Below are 23,102 nucleotides of genomic sequence, written 5' to 3'. Positions count from 1 at the left end.
CATGGTTCCAGGTGTCAGAGTGGGTGCTGCAGAACTCGGAGGGGTCTGGAACACGCTCTTGTGAGCAGTGACGTGTCCCTGCACAGTTGGAATGCACCTTCCCAGCCTAGGAAAGTGGAATGAAGCCAACGAGATGTGGGAAGGGGGCTTAATCAGAAGTGGCAGGAATAGCTGAGGAATTTTCTGGAAACACAGAAATGTAATATAAGAATTGTGAATTGAGAGGAAAAACAAAATGAATGAGAGGGGAAAATAAAGATGAACAGAGAAAGAGACAAGAAAGAAGGCTAGGGTGGGGTCTGGTAAGGGCTAGAAGGGGGCGAGGCGTGCTAGAAGGGGCAGAGGTCTGAATACTGCCACTTGTCAATGTCAGGGGAAAGCTTTTCCCCACCATCTTCAGGCTGTCACTTAGCACCTAGCATTGGAATGAGCCAAAATGGTAAGGGAACCCAAAGAATGGAAGTAAGAAACGGAAGCCCTGGCCAGGGCTCAGTTGGTTAGAGCATCATCCTGTACACCAAAAGGTTTCAGATTCAACCCCCAGTTGGGGCAAGTATGGGAGGCAACAGATCGATGTTTCTCTCTCATATAGATATTTTCTCTCTCTCTCTCTCTTTCTCTCTCTCTCTCTCCTCTCTCCTCTCTCTTCTTCTATCTCTAAAATCAATAAACATATCCTTGAGTGAGGATTGGGGGAAAAGACAGAGAGATGGAAGAAGCAGAAGAAGGTGTCCAGGCTCCTGGGAGAAACAATGAAGGCCTCCCTCTCTTCTGATGTTTCATCAGAGAGAAAGGGTGGACGGGGCATGAAGGCACCTGGACTGTTGTAGTGACCAGGTGGGTAGCCCTTCTTCCCTCACTGTTTCTCATCCATCTCCCCACCCTGAGAGCTCTGGCAAGTGAATGGTTTTTCTTACTGAGGACCATCGCTGCTCCATCATAGATTTACGAGTCCCCTGAGGATGTGCCCTAAGAGTAGCTGAGCACTTTCTGAGCAAATGGGACCATTTGCCTTTCTGTTGGTTTAGGACAGGTGAGGCAGACGATGGCAATGCCAGAAGTACAGGCCCTGAGATTCTGATCAACAAGAGAGAGCATCCTAGTGGAGCAGTAAGGATCTGAGTGGTAGCTACTACTTTAGGATGCTCTCTCTTATTGATCAGATTTCTGATCCCAAGTGTGTGGCCAGGAAGAAGGGGAAGAAGAGAGGATACCTCCCCACCTGCCTTCAGCAGAGAATTGAAGGGGGACCATGTGGGGTCTTCCAGTTCTGCTTAGAGTAAGAAGTTAGGGAGCATTGAGGAGAAAGAGCCCAGAAAGCAAGGAAGGAAGGAAGGACCCAGCATTGGCCAGGGAAGCCCTGGGAAGGGATATGTTTATTGATTTTAGAAAAAGAAGGAGAGAGAGAGAGAGAGAGAGAGAGAGAGAGAGAGAGAGAGAGAGAGAAAATATCTATATGAGGGAGAAACATTGATCGGTTGCCTCCTATACTTGCCCCAACTGGGGGTTGAAGCTGAAACCTTTCGGTGTGCAGGATGATGCTCTAACCAACTGAGCCCTGGCCAGGGACCCCCAAAGACCCCGAGGTAAGCCTGGGCACCTGGAAGCTGGCACTTCAGCTCTGCCTCGGAGCTGCCTTAGGAGCAAATAGCAATATTCTGGGAATCTGTCAATGGAACAGGAAATGTCATAGACCCAGGTGTCATAAACGATCAGAGACTGGCTTGCTCGCTAAGAAGAAAGAGGCCATCGATAAGCCCCCTTCTCTGAAACACCATCTTAGCCCCTTTCCCCCTACACACACACACACTATGAGGCTCCACTTTTCCCCAAAATAGGTATTTTCCAATGACACCTCTCTCACCACCACCCCCTCGCCCCCGAAACAGCTTCCTATTCCCATCCCCTGCTGACAAAAGGCCACATATTTCTACAAAACTCAGGTATGCATGCAAGCAAGGTGGACTTGAAGGTGGCTTAGAGCAGGATCAACATCCTGGCCTGTCATATGAGTTCTTTCTCAATGTCTTTTTCAACTGTACTCTTGCCACTGAGCCAATCAGCCACTCTGATTAATCTTCTTTACAAGGAAAAAAAAAGACTCTTGAAGATTTTACACGAATTACGTATCTGTCAATAAATTCTGCTCAAATGCTCATAAGGACTTGGTTCTCTTTCCACCATATTTGCTTGTTTACAGGGCTTTTCCCTCCAATAGGATTGGAAAAGCTTATGTCCTCCCACTCCCTATTCTGATGACCATAAATCCCAAATTAGTGAGATAAGAACTATTGGGGACTCAATAATATGCATTCAAGAAGCTTAAAAATAAACTCCTAGAAAATTCTACCCAATTTTAATCTGCACGCATTCTGACCCTAGATCTCTCTTCAGAAGAAAGGGAGGGGGCGGTGCCGTGGGCTTGGAGGAGCATCCGAGGTCCCCTGCCTCTGACATTGCTGCACATTCCCTGGCTCCTGAAAGCCCACTGGCATCAACTCATCCTTTCTTAAGTGCAGATGACGAGCAAGGGCCCAGAGGTAGACGACCTCGGTCAGCTCTGCTGCTTAGCTCTCAGCCTCTGTGAGGACTGGTCATAGACCTACTCCTTAGATTTGGAGGATAAGATACAAAGCTCATGGCAAATGCTTGGTCCTGTTATTGCCCTTATAACAATATCAATTACTATTATTCCTTTTAAGCCAGTAATTCTCAATTCCCCTAGTGATGCTCTATGATGTACAAATAAATGGGGAGAAGAGGAGCGGGCTGAGAGCTCCCACTGTAAGCTTCCTCTCTTCAGAACAATGCTCTAAGCTCACAAATCACAGACCTAATATGAATTTGTTGTAATTAAATGACTTTGCTGCATGACTGAGAAACCCTACAGCACGACAAGCCTGTGGGGGTGAGATGAGGAAGATCCACTTAAGATTTTTTAAAAAGTGGGGGTGGAAGACAGTGCAGAGAAAACACACTGAAAACTCTTCCAAATTATGCTAGAGTGATTCCAGAGGGTCATCAGGGGCAACTGGGTGAAGGGCATATAGACCTTTCTGTGATGCTACAAGTATCTCACAGTAAAAAGTTAAAGAGCCCGGCCGGTGTGGCTCAGTGGTTGAGCACCGACCTATGAACCAGGAAGTCACGGTTCGATTCCCAGTCAGGGCACATGCCCCTGTTGCAGGCTCAATCCCCAGTAAGGGGGCGTGCAGGAGGCAGCCCATCAATGATTCTCTCTCATCATTGATGTTTCTATCCCTCTATCCCTCTCCCTTCCTCTCTGAAATCAAGAAACACACACACACACACACACACACACACATATTTAAGTTAAAGAAATAAATCTGCCAGGATCCCAGGTCCCTAAGATTCTATTAAAATGAGTCTGGGCTCCATCAGCAAGCTTGATCTCCCAGCATCCCCCCTGGGCCCAGGCTTCCTAAGAGCAGGAACTGTTTCTTTTCATCTCTGCATGCCCAGGGTAGCGCCATGCCTGGCATGCTGCAGAGTTGCAACAAATGCTGCATCAAGGTATAAAAACATTAATCTTCTTTCCCAAGCCCCTTGCCCCTGAAGACTAGCTGAAAGCACTCTTTCCCCTTGGACTCAGTGCAAACATTGAGGGTTTTGCTTCATTTTTTTCTGTGGCTTTGGAAACCTCAACGAGAAGAGACCTGTGCACTGCTGTCAGCTGTCAGTGCCCAGCCAGGAAAGGTTAACGGGAATGGAAACCAGCCACTGTTAGGATTTTGACACAAGATAAAGTGAATGAGCAGAGGAATTGGCCCCCTGCAGAAACCAAAGGCAAGGACAAGTCTGTTTGCTAAGAAAACATTCCCTGCTCACCAACCCTCACAGGTAGCTTCTTCTTAGGGCCTCGTCATCATCCTTGAGTATCTGGGATCTGCCAGACCCTGAGCTAAATGAGCTCACGAATAAGGAGACCAGATATCCTTTTACGGAGCATCACAGCAGGACAAGCCCAAGTTACTGCCCAGACAAGCAAGAGAAATGAAACAATCACGGCACCTGCTCATGCGAGGCTGCAGGATGGGCATGCCCGGCTCCAGAGGGCCTCTGTGCTCACCTCTCTGCACCCTCCCAAGCTGATACCTCACTTTAGTTCTCCCACCTGTAATAGAGCGCCACTCAAGATTCACCCCACAAAGGCCCAAGATCTCTCACACCCCCCATCCTCCCTCATGGCCTGCAGTTAGACTCCTGGAACCTGGGTGCCTTTCTCACCCTTATCTAATGCTGAGCCAGTACATAGTATAGACGCCCATCATATCCGAAGCAAGCTCCCAGGTAGGCAGCTCCTTCAGGCCCTGGGACTGAGGGAAGGATGCTCCTCACCACATCATCCGGTCCTGTGTCAAGGACAGCAGGCCCTAAACAGTCCCTCGCTCTAGTGCAGTGGTTCTCAACCTGTGGGTCGCGACCCCTTTGACCATCGGAAAACACATATATAATTACATATTGTTTTTGTGATTAATCACTATGCTTTAATTATGTTCAATTTGTAACAATGAAAATACATCCTGCATATCAGACATTTACATTACGATTCATAACAGTAGCAAAATTACAGTTATGAAGTAGCAAGGAAAATAATTTTATGGTTGGGGGTCACCACAACATGAGGAACTGTATTAAAGGGTTGCAGCATTAGGAAGGTTGAGAACCACTGCTCTAGTGGTATTAAAATGGCCAAATTATAACAGCAGGCAGAGTGCCATCAAATTGTATTAGATTGCTCAGTCTGCTTCATGCTTCTATGTCTCTGGATCTATTTGTTCATCAGTTTATTTTGTTTATTAGATTCCACATATAAGTGAGATCATGTGATACTTGTCTTTCTCTGACTGGCTTATAGGGCAGTGGGGGGGGGGGGGGGGGTGGAGGGCAGGCACAGAAGAGATTAACCAAAGAACCTATATGAATAGATGCATAACCCATGGACATAGACAATAGTGCAGTGAAGGCCTGGGGTAAGGAGGCAAGTGAACATGGAGGAAAAGAGGGGACATCTGTAATACTTTCCACAACAAAGATAAATTTAAAAAGAAAAGTATTAGATTGAAAGGGGCTTGTGTTTGATTGATGTCAGTTCACAGGTGACTGCCCTGACGCATGGCAGGAGCACATACCACCAGGATTTAGAGCTGAAAGGTGGACGGGGCAGGGTTTCCACAAGAGATTCTCTATAATTCCCTACAAGAGTGAAATGAGGTAAAGGAATAGAGTCCAGGGCTTCTCTTCTCCCGTGGTCTCTATGTCCCCTCAGGACTGAGTCCCAGTGAGAGAGGCTATGAAAGCCCCTGCCCCTGCACACCAAGCTGCTCTCTGCTGGGTCAGGTCTGGGGCTGCGGGACGGAGTCTGTGGAGAAGAAACTCAGCTTATCATCCCCACTGCCAAGTATTTAATGGGTCTTTGTTAACAGGTTTTGAAATCTGTAGCAGGAGAGAAGGGGATGAGCATCCTGAGCCCATGCTGGTTTTTTCCAACTGCCTCCCTCTGCCTGCAAAGTACAACATAGGGAATACAGTCAACAATATTCCAACAACTGCGTACGGTGTCAGATGGGTGCAAGATTTAGCCTAGAAAGTTATATAAGGTCTAATCACTGGAGTGTACACCTGAAACTACTATAATATGTCAACTGTAACTGAAAAATGATTTTTTTTAAATGTTCACGCGTGAGGATGTAGTCACATGACAATGGGCAACAGAGCCTGTCAGAGATGGTCTCCTGCTGTTCCCTGCTTTGGGTCTGAGAAGTTGAAACTCGGGATAAATTATGTCATGACTCCCCTCAGAAAGGCAGTGCTCCCTTTTCTGGGTCCAAGTAGCTGAGATCATAAGGAGTGAGAGGGGGATGAGGGGACCCTAAAACTAGACCTTTAGTATTGGTAATCATTGTAATATTTATCAACCACTTTACACCTGTCTCTAGCATTTCCAGATTATGCCTGTCTCTAGCATTTTCTTTTATCTGTACAGCACCTGTCTCTAGCATTTTCTTTTATTACCTGTCTCTAGCATTTTCTTTTATTACCTGTCTCTAGCATTTTCTTTTATCTGTACAGCACCCAGGGATGGGCAAGAACCATTACCCACAGTTAACAGAGAGAAGCAAACTTGCCCAAGGTCGCTCAGCTGCCAAGTGGCAAACTCAGTACTCAGACCCAGGCTCTTGACCCAAACTCCTTGCCCTTCTCATGGCCAGGCAGCCTCCTGCATTGACCTCAGAAGTTCAGGGGCAGAAACGTCACTTAGAAGAACATGAGGAGCTCCTCTTTGTTATCTTCCAAATCAAAAGACCAAGAAAGAAATAACAACACGACAATCTCATACTGTTTTGGATTTCTAACATTTGTGATGGAAAAATGAGATGCTATCTATTATTACAGATTCACAAAGCTTTCCTGTTCCCTCTCTGCATGCCAGGCCTGGTGCTAGCCACAGGCAGGTAACCTTGACAAGCGTTACACTTAAACCTTTCTGCTGTTAACAACTAAAATGCCCTCCTTGCTCTCCCAACAGCAAATTAGAGAGACGCAAGGAGAACCTTCATTGTCCATTATGCAAAACCACATCAAGCCCAAGACGTTCTTGTCTCTCCCCACGGTCTTTCCTTCTTGTCTTCCCTTCATTTGCACTGCCTGCTCCCCACTTTTGCCACCACCCACTTCACCCCCACAATAATCAGGCTGCAGATACAATTATTGGGCTTAAGCTCCTTACTTCCATCTCCTAGGTACTTTTTTTTTTTTTTTTTTTGGCCAAGAAAAATTAATTTGAAAAAACCCAAGGCAGTCAGGGGCCTTAACAGCAAAGTAAATTGGTCTAAATGTGAGGGTTGCCAGAGACCATAACTCCTAGTGAGTGTAGGGCACGCTGGGGAAGGAGGGGGAGGTGGAAAGGGGGAACACCTGGAAGATGCTCATATCTGGCCATGCTGGGAAAATCTGAGCCACAGGCCGGTCCTCTTCCAGTGGTCCCCAGTATGATGGGCCATAATCAATTCGGTTGGGGGCATAAGCTTCAGTTTCAATCTCCACTTCCAGTTTGATTCACCCCCAAATCCCATCTGAGTCTTTCTCTCCAGGTAAGAGTGATCTGGGCCCTTCTTGGTCTTGCCTCTAAAAACAGAACACTGTCCAAACTGAGGTGGCTTTGCAGGCCGCTGTGAGATTTTTACTTTTATTTCACAAGCCCCTTTTGCCATGACCCTGGCAATCTTAGTATTATAGGTTTAGCCCTTCCCCAGAGTACTGGCCAGAGAACTCAATAAAAAGATCTGAAAACAAATGTGAGGGGGCAGAGGTGGTATTTAAAGGTGAAATATGGGAAGAAGCTGGAAGGAGACTGGTTCCTTAGTGGCTGGAGAACAGGGGCCCCAGTCATGACTCCAGGGCCTGTGCCAGCTGCTCTCTCGTTGTCCCACTGAAAGCGTGAGCTTGCGAGAGCGAGCCTGTGCCTCTGCTCCTGAGATGAAAGGCACTTGAGGAATGATTCTTTCCAGTCCGGTTTGGTAGACAAGATAAAGAGCTCCTAGACAAGATGGCGTGATGACAATGAAAAGATAGTTCTGAGACGTTAGAATAAAACCAGAGATAAGAGAAAATAACCTCAAAGAACATGACAAAATAGGTTAGGAGAAGGATAAATCCAGTAACTTTGCCAGTACTTCCCACATGCATGAATATTCTAGATCTTCTAAATACGAACAGCTCTCTGTGCTACACCGAGCATTTAGTAAGTTCTTCATAGGCAGGAGGAAGCTCATGGATGCCCCGGGTGGGGGAGTGCGTGGGGGGCCAGGACAGCCTGGCACTCAGAGGCTGAATGAGAGGCACAGTGTGGCTGTGGAACATGATAAACAAGCAGGAAAATCTTCATTTTCTGGAATATGTATCTAAGATAAAATGACAAAGAGCCAATAACGGAAGGAAAAGGAGCAGGAATGGTTTTGATATTTGAAAAAAAAAAAAGTATTGTCTAAGAGGTGCACACACCAGAGCACAGAACTCCAGGGGAAAACATTGAGGTGGAAGAAGAAGGAGGTGACGGCAAGTTGCCAAAATAATGGCCACCCACATGGGTTGGACAAGACTGATTTTTTTTTTCATTGGAATAAGATAGGAACCTCAGCACCGCAAAAGAGGCAGCTTGACCAAAAGCTTCTAAATTTCCCACCAACTGAAGGGGAGATGGTTCAGTGCTCTCTACAATTCTGGGCACAGGACTCCTGCTGCTGGTGTGGTGACTGTGGGCCAGGGGACACAAAGAATAAGGTGCCCTCACCTCTTTCATCACCTCCCCTGGGGCAGGTGCTGTCGGCCCTTGACAGTTTTCTTTCCTCATTCTGGACAGTGAATAGGACATTTCTCTGTGTGTTTTCTAGTAGAACAAAGAAAGGGAGTCAGCACCATTACTCAACAAACAGAGTTTATAGAAGAACCAGGCAGTCATTATGGAGTATCGTTCCTCGTGGCACTACCCAGCTTTCCTCACCATAGAGGGGGCTCGGTTCTTGGTTTAACCTACTTAAGAATGACAGACAATAGGAACCGTCTGTTCATTCCAGCTGCTTCTCATAAGAAAGGAAACTCTGTCACATGGTGATGTCAGAAGGCTTCAGAATCATAAAAAGATTTCCCAGAGGGTCTCCTAAAATAGGAAAACAACCAGAAGTCATTTTGGTTGAGGTAATCGGGTACAGAACTCTCCTCCTGCGGCAGGAGATAAGTAAGACTTTCCCAATATAAGTGACAAAACTTTCTCAGAATCTAGCGACAGCAATCATACCAAGAATCCTGAAGCTCAACCCTCCACATGTAGAATGTCAAACAGATCCCTGCCTTGTCCTGATGACAATCTCATCTCTCAGAAGGCAGAGAAAGCAATTAGGGAAACTACTGTTCTTGACACAATTCTGGCCATCAAAGAAAACCCAGGAGGCAAAGCATAAGTGGCAGGGACCTCCTGAGTGGCCACTCTATCTCAGGATCTGTAATAGCTTGGGAAGGGGATGCTGCGCACAGGTGACATGGCCATTACTCAGCTAGTGTCTATGAGCAGTAGTAATCAGGCATACTCTATGCCTTCTGAAAGCTTACAGTCTACCCAGAAGAGCAATAACATCCACGGGCATTTTATCAGCGACAATGAGAGGCAGAAAGGGTGAGTGTTAGAGAAGCTCGAGGAAGGAAGAACATCTGTGGGGTGGGACAAGATGCTACAGAACTCTTGACTTGAGCCCTGGCTGCCTGGCTGGTGTGGCTCAGTTGCTTGGGCGTTGTCCCATGCACCAAAAGGTTGCCAGTTGATTCCTGGTCAGAGCATGTGCCTGGATTGCAGGCTTGATCCCTAGTAAGGGAGGTATGCAGGAGGCAACCTGCATAAGGTCTCCTAGTTTCTAGGACAATGGCAGCGTCAGGACTGGCACTCAGACAATCTGGCTGGGCCCTGTGATCTCAACACCATTGCTCTCCCCATGCAGCCAGAGTTCATGACTAAAGGCTTTGGACTTTGTCATTTATATAATACAAGTAGTTGACAATTTTTAAGCAAGGGAAGAGTATGTGCAAGGAGCAACAGTACCTGGGAAGAAAGATCCTGGTCAGGCCCAGGCAGGAGATGGATTTTGCAGGGTTGTCTGTAGATGCAGTGGGCCTAGCTGGGAAAGAGACAAAAAGGAAACTGGAAGAATAACCAAGGATGTCCTGGCCGGTGTGGCCCAGTGATTAGAGAGAGTGTCAGCCCATGACTGAGGGGTCTCAGGTTTGATTCCCGGTCAAGGGCATGTGCCTGGGTTGTAGGGTGTAGGAGGCAACCAATTGATATGTCTCTCTCACATCTCTCTTTCTCTTTCTCTCTCTCCCCCTCCCTTCCACTCTCTCTAAAAGTCAATGGAAAAAAGATCCTTGGGTGAGGATTGACTACAACAATAAAAAAAAAAGTTATGTTTAAAAAAATAAACAGAATAGCCAAGGTTGTTTGCTCAGAGGGACAAGAATCGGTCGGTCAGATGGGGGAGGTGAGGACAGAACGCCTGAAGAACAGGTTGGTCAGTAGCTCAGTCAGAAAATGCAGGCCAAGAAACGGAGAGAGAATGACCCAAGGAACCAAATCGTCCTGCGCATGGCTGACACTTTCAGTTGGTGCTTGCCGCTTGCTGCCTGGATGGGGAGAGCTCTTTGGAAGAACCACACGGGAGCTCATAGCTTCAAAGGCTCCAGGAGGCCAGAAGTCAGCAAAGAACCAAGGACACAGTGACTGGGGAGCAAATGATGGGAGGCAAGACTCTCAAGGAATGTGGGTGCGAAATTGAAAGGAAGAAGTAAGACAGTTGCTGGAGGGGATAGGAAAGTCAGTCCTCTTTCATTTTAAGTCTTTTTTTTTTCTGGACAAAGAAGCTCTGCTTATCTTTGTAGGCAAAAGAGGTAAGGAGCCAGCAGGTGAAAGTGAAGCTACAACAGACTAGGAATAAAGGTTGGTGCAGAGTCTGGTCCTGGGTAGGCACCTGGGCTTTAGAAAAAATGAGCTGAAAACATAAGTGATGAGAAAAATGGGTGGAAGTCCAGGGCATGATAGTCCAGCAGAGTAACCCCTTTGTGCATGAAACTACGAAAAGTAAAATTTCAGCTGAACAATCACAAACAATCCCAGAGAAGAAAAAGAGGGGATACATCCAAAGAAGGCCACACGGGCCCCCTGATGGCATCCCCTGGGCCCCAACACTAAGAGGCAGAAAAAGCATGGGGAGCAGGGACCCCAACCTGGGGAGCCTATGCTCTCTGGCAGGGACCTATCTGTATCTGTCAGCTGGGCCAGGGACTCCAAAAGTGGTAGGCAATTTTTTTAAAGAGCCTTTGAGCTATGTTTGGGAGAAAAACAACCAGGAAAAGATGAATCCATTGCTCGGGGAAGACAACTTTATGTTCACAGATGGTGAGAGAGGACAGAACTCCTATTTTGCTTACCTTTCCTCAGGAAAACGATCTTGGGAGTGAGGAAGGGAAAGTAAACATCATAAAGAAGTAAGTGAAGCATTGGAGGGTGAAAAGAAAATAAGAGAACAGTTGGCTTCCTTAAATGAGTTCAACTACTCAGGCTCAGCACTGAAGGTGGGTCTGTGGGGAGTGCTCAGAGATGCCGGGGGACTGGAGGGGATCGAATGTTGTCCAGATCAGTGGGAGGAGGAGGAAGGCGGTCCCCCAAAAGCCCCAAGCTGGTACCCCAAATAGAATTAATTATTTAACTGGTGGTGTGTGAGTACTTAGAAGAGAATATGTTAACTACTAGAAATCACTGGGGTTCATCTATTGTGCTAGGTAACCTCATTTCCTTATTTTGAGAGAGGCTACTAGACTGCTTGCTATGCATTTACCTATGTCTTGTCTCATATCAAGGAGGATTGAAGGTCCATTAAAGGAACACCAAAAAATCTACTGAGACACCACAAAAGTTACAAAAATATGAAAGAGAAAACAGAAAAAACAAAGAATAAGAGAAACATTTTTAAAAGAGCCATAGTAAGAGTAATGTGAGAATGTGTAGCACAGAGTTCTATGTCCACCCACCAAAGTGAATTCTGTTCATTTGCTAAACACAGACCCTGATTCGGCTCTAAGCATTCTAGCAGGTGGCAATCAAAGAGAAAACCTGATGGATTATTCACTTCACACCACCGAGGACATTTTAAAAAGAAGTAGGAAGAACACAGAAAGATAAGGGGGAATAGATGGAGGAGGTAGGACAGGCAGAAAGGTAGAAATAAATAAAGCAGCACAATATATAACATTTTAGCATTTATTCACACTCATGGGGAGAAAAGGGGCAGTGGGATAGGCTGTGTTGGAGAGAGAACTGTGCAGGGGATGAAAAATAACCTTAATAACTTAGACGAGGGGAATTATTTTTTTATGTTTTTATTGATTTAAGAGAGAAAGGGAGAGGGAGAGAGAGAGAAACATCAATGATAAGAGAGAATCATATCGGCTGCCTTCTGCACGCTCCCTACTGGGGATCGAGCCTGCAACCCAGGCATGTGCCCTGACCGGGAATCGATCTGTGATCTCCTGGTTCACAGGTTGATGCTGAACCACTGAGCCACACTCAGCCAAGCCAGGCAGACCAGGAGGATTATGACTTGTCTTGAGAGAGCCACAATGATAGCAAGAGAAGTGCTTAGAGGTCAGTTATTACAGATTATGGAAACCACACCTTCCATGTACTTGCATTTCTTCATTCAAGACAGAAGAGTTTTGTATTAGAAACTCAAAGTAAAAGGAGTTTTGGAGTTTGGCAGTCTTGGGTTAAATCTCATTTGCTCCACTTACAGCTTTGTTTGCTTGGCTAAATTTATTAAACAATTTGAGTTTTTCTTTGTTCAGCTATAAAACTAGAATAATTTTATCTGCCTCAAAGAATTATTGTGAAAATTAAATGAGAAAAAAGCACAACTATTCCTGAGACTAGACCCAAAAGAAATTTCTCCTGAGATCCCTCATAAAGGGGACAGGGTGCAATCGGAATCAGCAATAATTTCAAGGACTTACTTGCAATGAGATACAACATACCTCCCAGATTCTTTCTAACTCTGTGTTCTAACATTATTTGTAATTCAAATTAGAGTAAATTTTTAAGTAGAATATTTAATAGGTCACAGTGATATAGAAATACCAAGAATCATAAAAGCTCAAAAGGCTGCTAAGTGAAATAAAATGGCTCCAGGGTTCTATGAAATTGTTGCTGGTCTATAGACACTCTGGGAGGTGGTGGTGGGGACAAGGTCCCAACAGGCACAGGCTGGGTCACTGGCCCCGGTCCTGGTGCCTCCTGGCCTTGCTGTTTCTTGTCCTCCAGCCCGCAGATGCAGGCAGGCCCGGAAGCAATGGCCTGGGGCAGGAGCCTTTGCTCCACTTATCCTCTGCATTTGGACACCAGGACCATCTTGGACAAGGAGACCAGGTTCTCCCACCTGGATATAAATGTGGCCCTCCCACACGGCCACTCCCCACTCACTGTTGGCATGTAGCAGCAGGCCACGCGGGTCCACTGGTTGCATTGGGGTCTGTAGGCCTGGATGCCCAGCACATCTAAGTACCTTATGCCCCCCTGCTGTCATTGCTGCCCCCAAAGGAGTGGATGGGATCCTCCAGGCTGCACATGCTGTGACAGCCTCACCTGTGATCATGGGCTGGCGCTCCTCCCACACATCAGGTTTTGTGGAAGGGGTCCACCTGGTATTTGTGGTCCCCGGAGACATACATGAAGTCTTTGCAGATGGTGCCCGCACGGTCAAACGTGAACCTTGGCAAGCCTGCCATGTAGGACCAGGAGTTGATCTTGGGACTGTTAAGTCTCTACAGAAGAGAGATCTGGATTCTCATTCCAGCCACCGGTGGCCACCAGCATGTCTTCAATGTAGGCAAGGTAGAAATCCACACGCACTGGTTCTTGGAGGCCATCTTGATCTACTGCTTACAGTGGGGCCATACCTAAAAACAAGATTGGACATTGCATCCCCTCCATTGTCCCTTGAGAAGCTGCCACCATGATGATGATGAATCCCCCGAGCACAGCAACACAGTGGTAGCTCCACAGGGCTGGCAGGGGTATCTCCTTGACCCACTGCTAGCTCTTGGTGCCCAGGTACCAGGTGGTGTCATTGTGCTTCCCAAACGGGTAGGAGACCTCATCACTCATGAACACCAGGTGCTCCTCCTCGATGCAGAGTGCTGAGCACTTGGTCTGCATGGCTGGCTGGGCCACCAGGCTGTTGTGGTAGCACACAGCCTCTTCCATAAAGCCTTCACAATTGGCCTCCTTGGGCAGCAGCAAGCACACGACCAGCTTGACACAAAGCAGCAGGTCATTCTTGGGGATGAATGGGAAGTGGAGGTGCTCCAGCACCATCTAGGCGTGGGCCTAGCACTCCAGCTGTTGTGTCAGCCATATCAGAGCAACCTGCAGTAAGTTGTGCTTGCATTCCAATGCACCCCGCTGCTGCTCAGGTGCATGCACAGCATCTGCATGGAGATATTCTGCAGGAAGTCAGGTGTGAAGGACAGTGTGCTGAAGTGGCTCAGGATGAAGCCGAGGATGGAGGCATCCAACCACCTGAAGTTGTAGATGGAGGCCAGCTCCTGCAGGTACAGATAGATGTCCTTGCTCACCTCCTGCTCCAGGTACTCACAGTAGAAATCCACCACAGTCCAGATCCACAGCAGGTGGGCTATCTCCAGGGTCTCCAGGATGTACACAATGTTGCCACTGTCCAGCATCAGCTCCCCACCATATAAGAAGTCCACCACGGCCTTAAGGCCAATGTAAGAGGCACTGATCAGCTCCACTTCCTTCTAGAAGGCCTCGCACATGCCCAAGGCGAACATGGCATTGAAGTAGTCAAGTAGTCGCCGCATGCAGCCAGCAAGTTGCAGTGAGCTGGCATGCACTGCTCGGCCACCAGGACGATGTCACAGAAGAGGCCACATGGATGCCACTCATTCAGGCCCTGCAGCACTGTGGTCGAGGACTCAGCCCAGTGATAGAGCTTTGAAGATTTGCTGATCTTGTAGGCTGGAGACACTCCCGTCTGCCACCATCATAAAAGAGGTTACAGTCCCATTATTGGTAGGGTTTCCGGGATGCTGCTGTCCCTTGCTGGACCTGGCACACAATGGCCCCTAGGGCAGGCTCCAGCTGGCCATGAGGAGGCGGAGAAGGCGAATCAGGATGCAACCCTGGATGTGGGGACACTCACCTAGGCTGCACGGGGGCCCATGCACAGGCCGTGCCTGCCCTCCCCTTCACCGGTGCTAGAGCTTGAAGGCCCAGTCTGGTGGGCAGCCAAAGCTCCATCAGGAAGTGTGAGATGATAAATTTTGTTAAAAGTCCTGGTACTTTATGGTATTCTTGGCCCCTAAATATTGGCTTGATTATTTTAAACAACATTAAGTACAGATTAATTTTAGGAGGAGCTGAATACTAATAAACTCTGGAGAGCATTCCACAACCTTCTTCTGAATGGCAGCTCAGGGTCACACATCCTCTGTGGAGGTGCATCCAGGGCACAAGTTTGGGAAGATTCAGGGTCTGCTCATTCATGGTGATCAGAGACAGCATGAGGTTGTGCAGGCCCATGTGGATAACCAATGGCCCCAGCTGGGAAAGGGTTAGAAAGCAGTGTCCCTGTCTCCAGACAATCCTGTACCAAGGGCCACCCTGACCACATCAATGATTATCTTCAGATGGCTCTTCTAAGGTCGCATACCATCTGTAAGGAAAGAGGTCTCGCATATGCTTGTCCAGTCTGGCAGACCCAGCCTTGTATCTCACAGCCAGTCCCCCCAAAATAGGAGCCTCATAATCCTGACCTCTGTGGTGATCCATGTTCCTCAAATGTTCTTTGACTCTGTTCTCTGAATTATTCCTAACCTGCTTGGCTCCCAACTGAATTCCCTGTGTCATCATGTAACCACATTATTACAGTTTCCAATCACCCTTGACATCTTTGAAATAATCTGACCATTGCAGGCCCTCATGGCCAATGGTCTACCTGACTCACCCTTCATACTGGGTTAGAACAGACAGTGGTATTTGGTGGTCATTCCTTTATCTAACAAACCTCGCCGACCCTCTATGTTGCCCAACCTTGTTCCGTCCTAAGGCACTTTGGAATAAGACCATGGCATTCTTTGACAAATACCACTTTCACTTTCAATTCTTAGTAAAGACACAATGGAATCAGAAAAGGTCTAGAGAAGGGCTGCTAAAACCACAAAGACAGAAAAGTCTCCTTCACAAGGATAAATTAAAGAAATTAGGAGTCTGCAAGACAAATAAATATGTTAAGAGGAGACAATGTCAAAGTTTTCAAAATCTCAGAGAGGATCAAAATGCACTCGTAAACCAAATTCCAGAATGCCAGACTGCGACAGCATCCCTTGAAACTTACAGCAGACAAACGTAGGGCAGTTAGAAAGAAATTACTAATAACAACAATAACACTGGTGACATCGAGGGGCAGTAGAGGAAGGGTTTAGAATCACAGAAAAATCTGTGTAACAGCATTAAGAGGAAATGAACATCTCCAACCTCTGGAGACAAGCTCAGCTCCCACATCAGGTGTCCCATTGACGACCAATAGCTGAGCTTTGGGCGAGGTGTTGTTCATCTCTTCTGAGGATTAAATGTGACCATCCCTATATAAGTATTTTTCACACCAAACTTTAATAAATAGCAGCAACCATGTGGCAAGAATTCTTACACAACTGAGTGGAATGAAGTTGGATACAACTCAATACAGTAGTCCCCTCTTATCCACAGTTTCGCTTTCTATGGTTTCAGTTAACCGCAGTCAACAAAGGTCTGAAAATACTAAATGGGAAATTCTAGAAATAAACAAGTCATAAGTTTTCAATTGAGCACTGTTCTGCATGACATGATGAAATCTCTCGAGTCCTGCTCCCTCCCATCCAACACGTGAGTCATCCCTTCGTCCAGCGTCTCTGCACTATACATGCTCCCTACCTATTATTCACTTAGTAGCCCTCTCAGTTATCAGATCAGCTCTCACAGGATCCCAGCACTGTGTTGAAGTCACCCTTATTTTACCTAATAGTGGCCCCAAAGCAGAAGAGCAGTGATGCTGGCGATTGCAACTTGCCAAAGAAATGCCATAAAGTGCTTCCTTTAAGTGAAAAGGTTCAAGTTCTCCACTTAATAAGAGGTTGCTAAGATCTAGTGAGAAAAAAAAATCTATCCAAGAAGTTTTAAAGATGAAAAAAGAAGTTTGTGCTAGTTTTGCTGTCATACTTCAAACTGCAAAAGTTATGGGCCACAGTAAGTACACATTAAGTGCTTAGTTAAGATGGAGAAGGCATTAAATTTGTGAGTGGAAGGCGAACAGAAGACATGTTCCAATTGAGGCAACAACATATTGTACCAGAAATCACTGAGTCTATAGGGAGACTTCATCAAAGGATCCCCAGAAAGGAATGACACCAAGCCATCTACTGCGAGTAAGGGACGGTTACACCAATTCAGGAAGAGATTTGGACTGAGAAATCTAAACATCACTGGAGAGGCTATGTCTACCAACAAAGAAGCTGCTGCCACATTCCCGGCAGAACTGAAGTTGATTAGGGCTCAGTGCTATCCATGGTTTCAGACATCCACTGGGGTCTTATAGGATGTGTCCCCTGAGGATAAGGAGGGGCTTCTGTATGGCAGTTCTCCTGCTGAGTCCTTATTCTATCTTCAACAGGTCAACACTTTCCATAATCATATTCTGCTCTCCGTCCCTCTTTCCTGCCTCTCAGTTTTATTATTTCCTTTCCTCCTTTCTATTCTCATTCTTGGGCATTTCAGATAAGCTCTTCCACACTTAGAAAGAGGATCTAACACTAGAAAATTTTCCAAAATCAAGATCATTCTGATCAGAGAAAAAAATCTTTCTGTAAAGAAGAAATATACATTAACCAACTACCATGCAATCTTCCACCCCAGTGACACTGACTAAGAAAGCTGTGCGCTGAGAAGTAGAACATCAAAGAACGGATATTGTGGCTACCTCTGGAAAAACACGAGAGATTTCAACAAATGCTTCAGACATTTGTCTTCACAATAACTCTGAAGGGAAACATAAAAGGGACCCATGCAAAATTAAGAGAAGCTCAGAGTCCACCCTGGGGAAATGGTCCCCCTGGTTGCAGAAGATTGGATGGGAATCTTTAAGAAGAGGGAGACCATAGGTGGGCATCCCACATCTCCCTGGTGCATGTCATAGGGCCAGGCAGGCAGCTGCCGGGATGCACATATCTCTGCTCTGAAATTCACCTTCTGCTTCCCCAATTCAAGAGTCTGGTATGATTTTCTCCATTCCCATTGGTCACTCTTACCTTGGGCTACGGCACAGTTGCCGGGTCCCTGGAGGCAGGGACAAAGCAATCTCAGGTGGAAGAACTTGGTTCGATTTCAGAGCCAAAGAGCATTTTAGAGTATTCTGAGCCAACATCCACCTTTTGCTGATATGCTGAGGCCCAGTGCATTAGGGAAAAAGCTGAATCTGAACTCAGTTCTTCTCATGTTGTTGGGTCTGCCTATACCCAGCAATCATGACATCCACTCAGCCAGCTTTATGACCATTCAGTCTCCAAGTTCCTCAGTGCCAGAATGGGGACAGGAATCCCTCCCTCGTCAGTTGTAGGAAGCACAAAATGAGATGGTTTAAATGAGATAATTCATGAACTCTACTTAGCACGGTGTCTGGCACCACCTAAGCATTTAATGAGCTATACTTACTGTTAGAGTTCTCCATTAATACTTCTTTTCCTCCTGCGCATTCCCAGTGCAGTTGGGAAGGGAGAACAAACAATGAGAACATTTTTAGATTACCTGCTCTCGACCATTCCTGCATTTTCAAGTGTTCATTTATTTAATGGGCTGTGCCTTGATTACAGTGCTCGATGGGTTTAAATTTACATTCACAAGTACGTTTGAATTTCACTAACATTCCTCTCCGGGGAGTCATGCTATGTCAATACCTTGCATCCAAAAAGGCTTAAACTGGTGTCGTAAACGACCATTTGGACTCTGTAACAGAATTGTAAATAGAGTGATAATTAACGAAATTCCCAATTATTCAGAGTTGTCTTTCACACTCAGGAACATGGAGTGAAGTAATGACCAAAGGGGGTGAAAAAGGAAAGCCCCATCAACTACAGGCTTTAACTCTATGAGTTATTCTTCACAGTTGAATATTATCTTTGATTCTTCCCTTCTCCATCCGAGTCTGTTTCTCTCCCTCCATCCTTTCCTCCTCCCTTTAACACTGCTCTCCTTAAGGCCAGGGTTGTGGGCATCTTATGAATGCCAAACCGAAGGGCACTTTTCAGGCCAGACAACCATTTCTTTCTTTAGGTTCTCCCTTCCCTAGTCACTGAGAGTCCTGCTATTTCTCAGGCCTCTCCATCTTAGTCTAGAGTAGTTTTTGCTCTATTGTATCTTCTAAACATCTCTTCCTTCTATCAGTTCTTCATCCCTGGTGCTCTGGCCTATTTAAACCTTTATCACTGCTTACCTGGACCACTGCCATAACTCCCAAATAGGTTTCTGGGTCTCCAGGGTCAACTCCCCTGCTCTGCAACCTCCAGTGGCTCTACTCCATTGGCAAAATGCTCATTCAAAAGAGAAAATCCCATCACATCACTCTCCTTCATTTCCTTTCACCTGCAGAGCATTATCCAGGCAACTCCATGGAGCACACAAGTTGGTGATGGATTGGCCCTGGCAGCCATCCCTGCCACATCTCTTAACATCTCTCCACGCATTCCACTTGCCTCTCCGCAATGCCATGCCCTTCCCCTTTGTACAGATGCTGTTCCCTCTGCCTGAAGTGCCCTGTCCACCTCCAGGGCTGGCAAACTCAGCCTGCTGGTGAAAGATTCAGGCAGAGGGTTCTGTCTCCCTTCGTGGCACACAGCCCAGGGAAGTCACTTTCCTAGGGTTCACTTGCACTCTGCCTTCACATTCTCTAAAGTTCCCGGGAGGCAGAGCCCGTGCCTTCCTGAACTGTGGTCCCGGCCCCTCACAGGCAGGTGGTGGCTGCCAGCCGCTTGCTGCTCAACCTGATGGATGACTAGAGAAGCGAGGTAAGTATTCCTTTAAAATGACATTTTTAAACACCGGAGAAGGAAAATCGGCAGCATCTCTGTGTCTGCTCACGCGAGCGGCGTTCTGAGCAGCTTTCGGGAAGAAAAAAAGCCGGTGGGTCTAAGCGATAGCACCAGAACAAGCTTATCCCCGAGGCGCTATTCAAATTCCACGCAGTGACTTCCTTTTTAATTCATTTTTTATTCCAGGTGCAGCCCTGCAGCTATTTTAAAACGGGGACTTAAAATAAAGTAATACTAAGAGCTGGAGTTATCACAGGCTCCTGCACAACGGGGCCCTTGAACCCCCCCCCGCCTCCCCCCCCCAAGCCCTCCACGCTTCTTCACGAACCACAATATCCTTCCCCGGGAGGGAGAGAAGGAATAAGACAGAAGCTCCCTTGTCAAAGGATTGTGCTTCCCTTTGCAAAAGCATTCTTTCCTAGGTTCACCGTTCGTTTTGAAAATATTAATAGTCGGCAGGACAGAGCAGATGCTGGGCAGGGAAACAAATACCCAGGAATGGATGCTTCCTCAGTGTGGTGGGCAGGCCCTCCCGGCAGCCCCTGAGCACACATGCTAATACCAACCAGGCCCCAGCCAGCCCATGGAATTGGTATCTCTACTGCGGGGGCAGGGGGGGGAGGGGGGACACGGATAATTTAAATGCATGTATTCTGGAAAGTGCTCCATGCTAAGGCAAGCTGCCCCAGGAAATGGGGTTTTGTGAGTGGTGCCCAGAGACCCAGCCCTGCCTCGGCCCTGCCTGTGTCAGCAACAGCCAGGCCTGTTTCTCTAACTCATTAATGAAAAAAACCATGCTTGAATCACTGGCCAATGCCAGCAGGGAGTCCACAATATTAACGCAGCCCCGCCATGGGCCTTCCCCAAGCATGGGACCATGGCCATTTCATGCTTGCTCATCCCAGGCTCCTTCCCTCATTCTGGAAACAGCACTGGTCCTCCAATTTGGGAGTTCCTTTCTCCTCATCTCCCGTGCAAAAGTACAGCACACATCTGAAAGGAGGGCCCACGCCGTCTCCTTCACCAGAGTTACAGGTTGGAGGAAGCCCATCTGACTCAGACCAGGCCACTCCGAGCCCTGCCCTGAGGAGGAGCCTGGGAGGATGGGTGGGCAAAGCCCCAGGTGTCCCACCTTTCCCTTCCTCACCCCACCAGCCCACCCCTGGCCATGGGAAGTGAGCTGACACTGAGTTCACCCAACTTGGGTTTCTGTCACTCTTTTGGACAACCAAAGAGCCCTGTGCATGACACAAGGTCACTGGAGTTCACTTGAGGGTTCTGACCTCCATGATCCCAGAAGTGAATCAGCTGAGAACTTGCAAATCCATGGAGGTTTGCAACGGGAAGCCTCCGCCAGCTGCAGAGACGACCATCTAAGAAGTGCAGTGCTCTCTGCTCACAGCCGATTCCCCAGAGGCATCCCAGTTCTTTCCAGTAAGTTGGGTCACTGCGGTCAGACTCGGGATGCATAGGCGGGGCTGCCTGGCAGCACACTGCACACCTTTCCTGCCAGCCCACACCGGCCTCAGAGACCCAGCATCCTGTCAGCTAGGAGCACGCGCCTCTGAACTCAGGTCCTAAATTAAACATTGTCCTGCTGCCGAGGGTGAAAGAGGCCGTCTCCCCTCCTATGAATCTCCACAGCGTTTGCTGCACCTACCACTAGCAATTACTATTTACCATCAGTGACAGCCTTCAAGTCAGAAAGAATTGGACACTGTTTCCCAATTTTTAAAATTTCATAGGCTCATAAAATCCTCCCATAAAAAAAGACTGTTAACTTACTATTTTGCTAAGCAACAACTATTTTAAGAATACAATACAACTTATTAACACCACCCTGTCATGAAAGAAAAAGCATTCTCTGAGCAAAGAAAAATGAAAAATATCTGAAAGATGAAATCTCAGGATAAACAAATGAGAAGTTTACTATGTTGCCATGGCCTCCTCCTCCTCTTCCTCCTCCTCCTCCTCCTCCTCTCACTCTTTCTACTTGATTTTTCTATTTTGCTTGGGACCAGGGGAAATCGCCTCACAGAGCAGTACCTGTCGGTAGAGAAGCATTTCACCTTGTAAGTTCTGTGTTCCAACTAACCCAAGGCAAGGACCCTTCCACAAAGAGCAGGTGGCCTCTGGACTTTACCAACAGGATCTTACCGCGGTGAGGCGTCTGCAGGTCGCACAATGCTCACACATGCTCTGCTATCATTGCATTTCACTTCATGGTCACCACATTGTATAGATGAGGCAGTTAAAGTGTGCCCTGCTCCAATGGTTATAAAGATTTTCCTTATATGGGGCCCACTCTTACCTCCCTCCAATGTCTATCCTTTGGCCCTTTAGGTCAGCCCTTTGGAAATTTCCTTCTATATAGTTGTTTTAAAATTTCACCTTAAGTCCTTTCTTCTCCAGACTAACGAGACCTTGCTCTGTTTTTGCAAGGATGGCAAGCTTCTGTGTGAATCCCACATTCCACAGTACCGGGAACATGTAAAAAATGTTTGTTGGCGAGTGAAAGAATGAATTGGTCTTCATTCAACATGCTTTCAAGACCCTCACTTTCCTGGCCATGTCCCTCAAGGGACACTTGTATTTGCTCTGGCAGCCACTCGCACTGCTGGCTCCTATGAGATTGGAGTCAACAGAAATTCTTAGCTATTCCCATTTTTCTGAACTTCTCAACTGGTATTTTACGCCCAAGAATGGGTCTCTCTTTTTTTTTTAAGTAGTATATTCACATGTCAATTTTATTTATTTTGTGTTTTGTTTCTTATGCTTCAATTACAGTTGACATTCAATATTATTTTTTTAACATTTCAACTCATATCCTTTTTTTCTTTTTCAATTACAGTTGACATTCAATATTATTCTGTATTCGTTTCAGATGTACCGCATAGTGGTTGGACAATCATATGCTTTACAGAGTGATCCTCTGGTATTTCCAGTACCCATCTAGCACCATACATAGTTATTGCAACATTATCGACTCCATTCCCTCTGCTGTAATTTACATCTCTGTGACTGTTCTGTAACTACCAATTTATACTTCTTAATCCCTTCACTTTTTTCACCCAGTCCCCCAACCCTCCTCCTCTCTGCCAACAGTCAGACTGCAGGAACAGCTCCTTTACATTTAGTCCTCTTATGTTTCTTATTGTTAAGCTGCAAAGTCAATGTCTCCTACATTTATCTGACTCTTCATATCTTATCTCTCCAATTAGGTGTTAAGGTTCTAGAGATGGTATCTTATAAACTTTAAATAAGGAATGAGTGCAAGTGTTCGGCATGGTGACAGGCAGATATTTGATAAGTATGCACTGGTTCGTTAAGCTCCACTTTTATCCTAATATCCCTCAGGACTCTGATGAATCACATTTAAGTCCCAAGGGTTCCCACCTTGAAGATTT

The 23,102-nt window shown here is 46.6% G+C and overlaps 1 protein-coding gene and 1 pseudogene across 1 annotated transcript in view; both read right to left on the bottom strand.

Annotated features, from left to right (window-relative positions):
• The window catches only part of TMEM178B (transmembrane protein 178B), a 347,775-nt gene that overhangs the window by 154,557 nt on the left and 170,116 nt on the right, over positions 1-23,102 (bottom strand). The gene's annotated exons all lie outside the window — the stretch shown is intronic.
• Positions 12,829-15,160, bottom strand: LOC139016639 (kelch-like protein 36 pseudogene; annotated as a pseudogene).

Source organism: Myotis yumanensis, unplaced genomic scaffold, assembly GCF_028538775.1.
Source record: "Myotis yumanensis isolate MYYU_CA2020_CCGP unplaced genomic scaffold, mMyoYum1.0.hap1 SCAF_9, whole genome shotgun sequence".
NCBI lineage: Eukaryota > Metazoa > Chordata > Mammalia > Chiroptera > Vespertilionidae > Myotis > Myotis yumanensis.
This window is presented reverse-complemented; position numbering and strand designations above follow the sequence as displayed.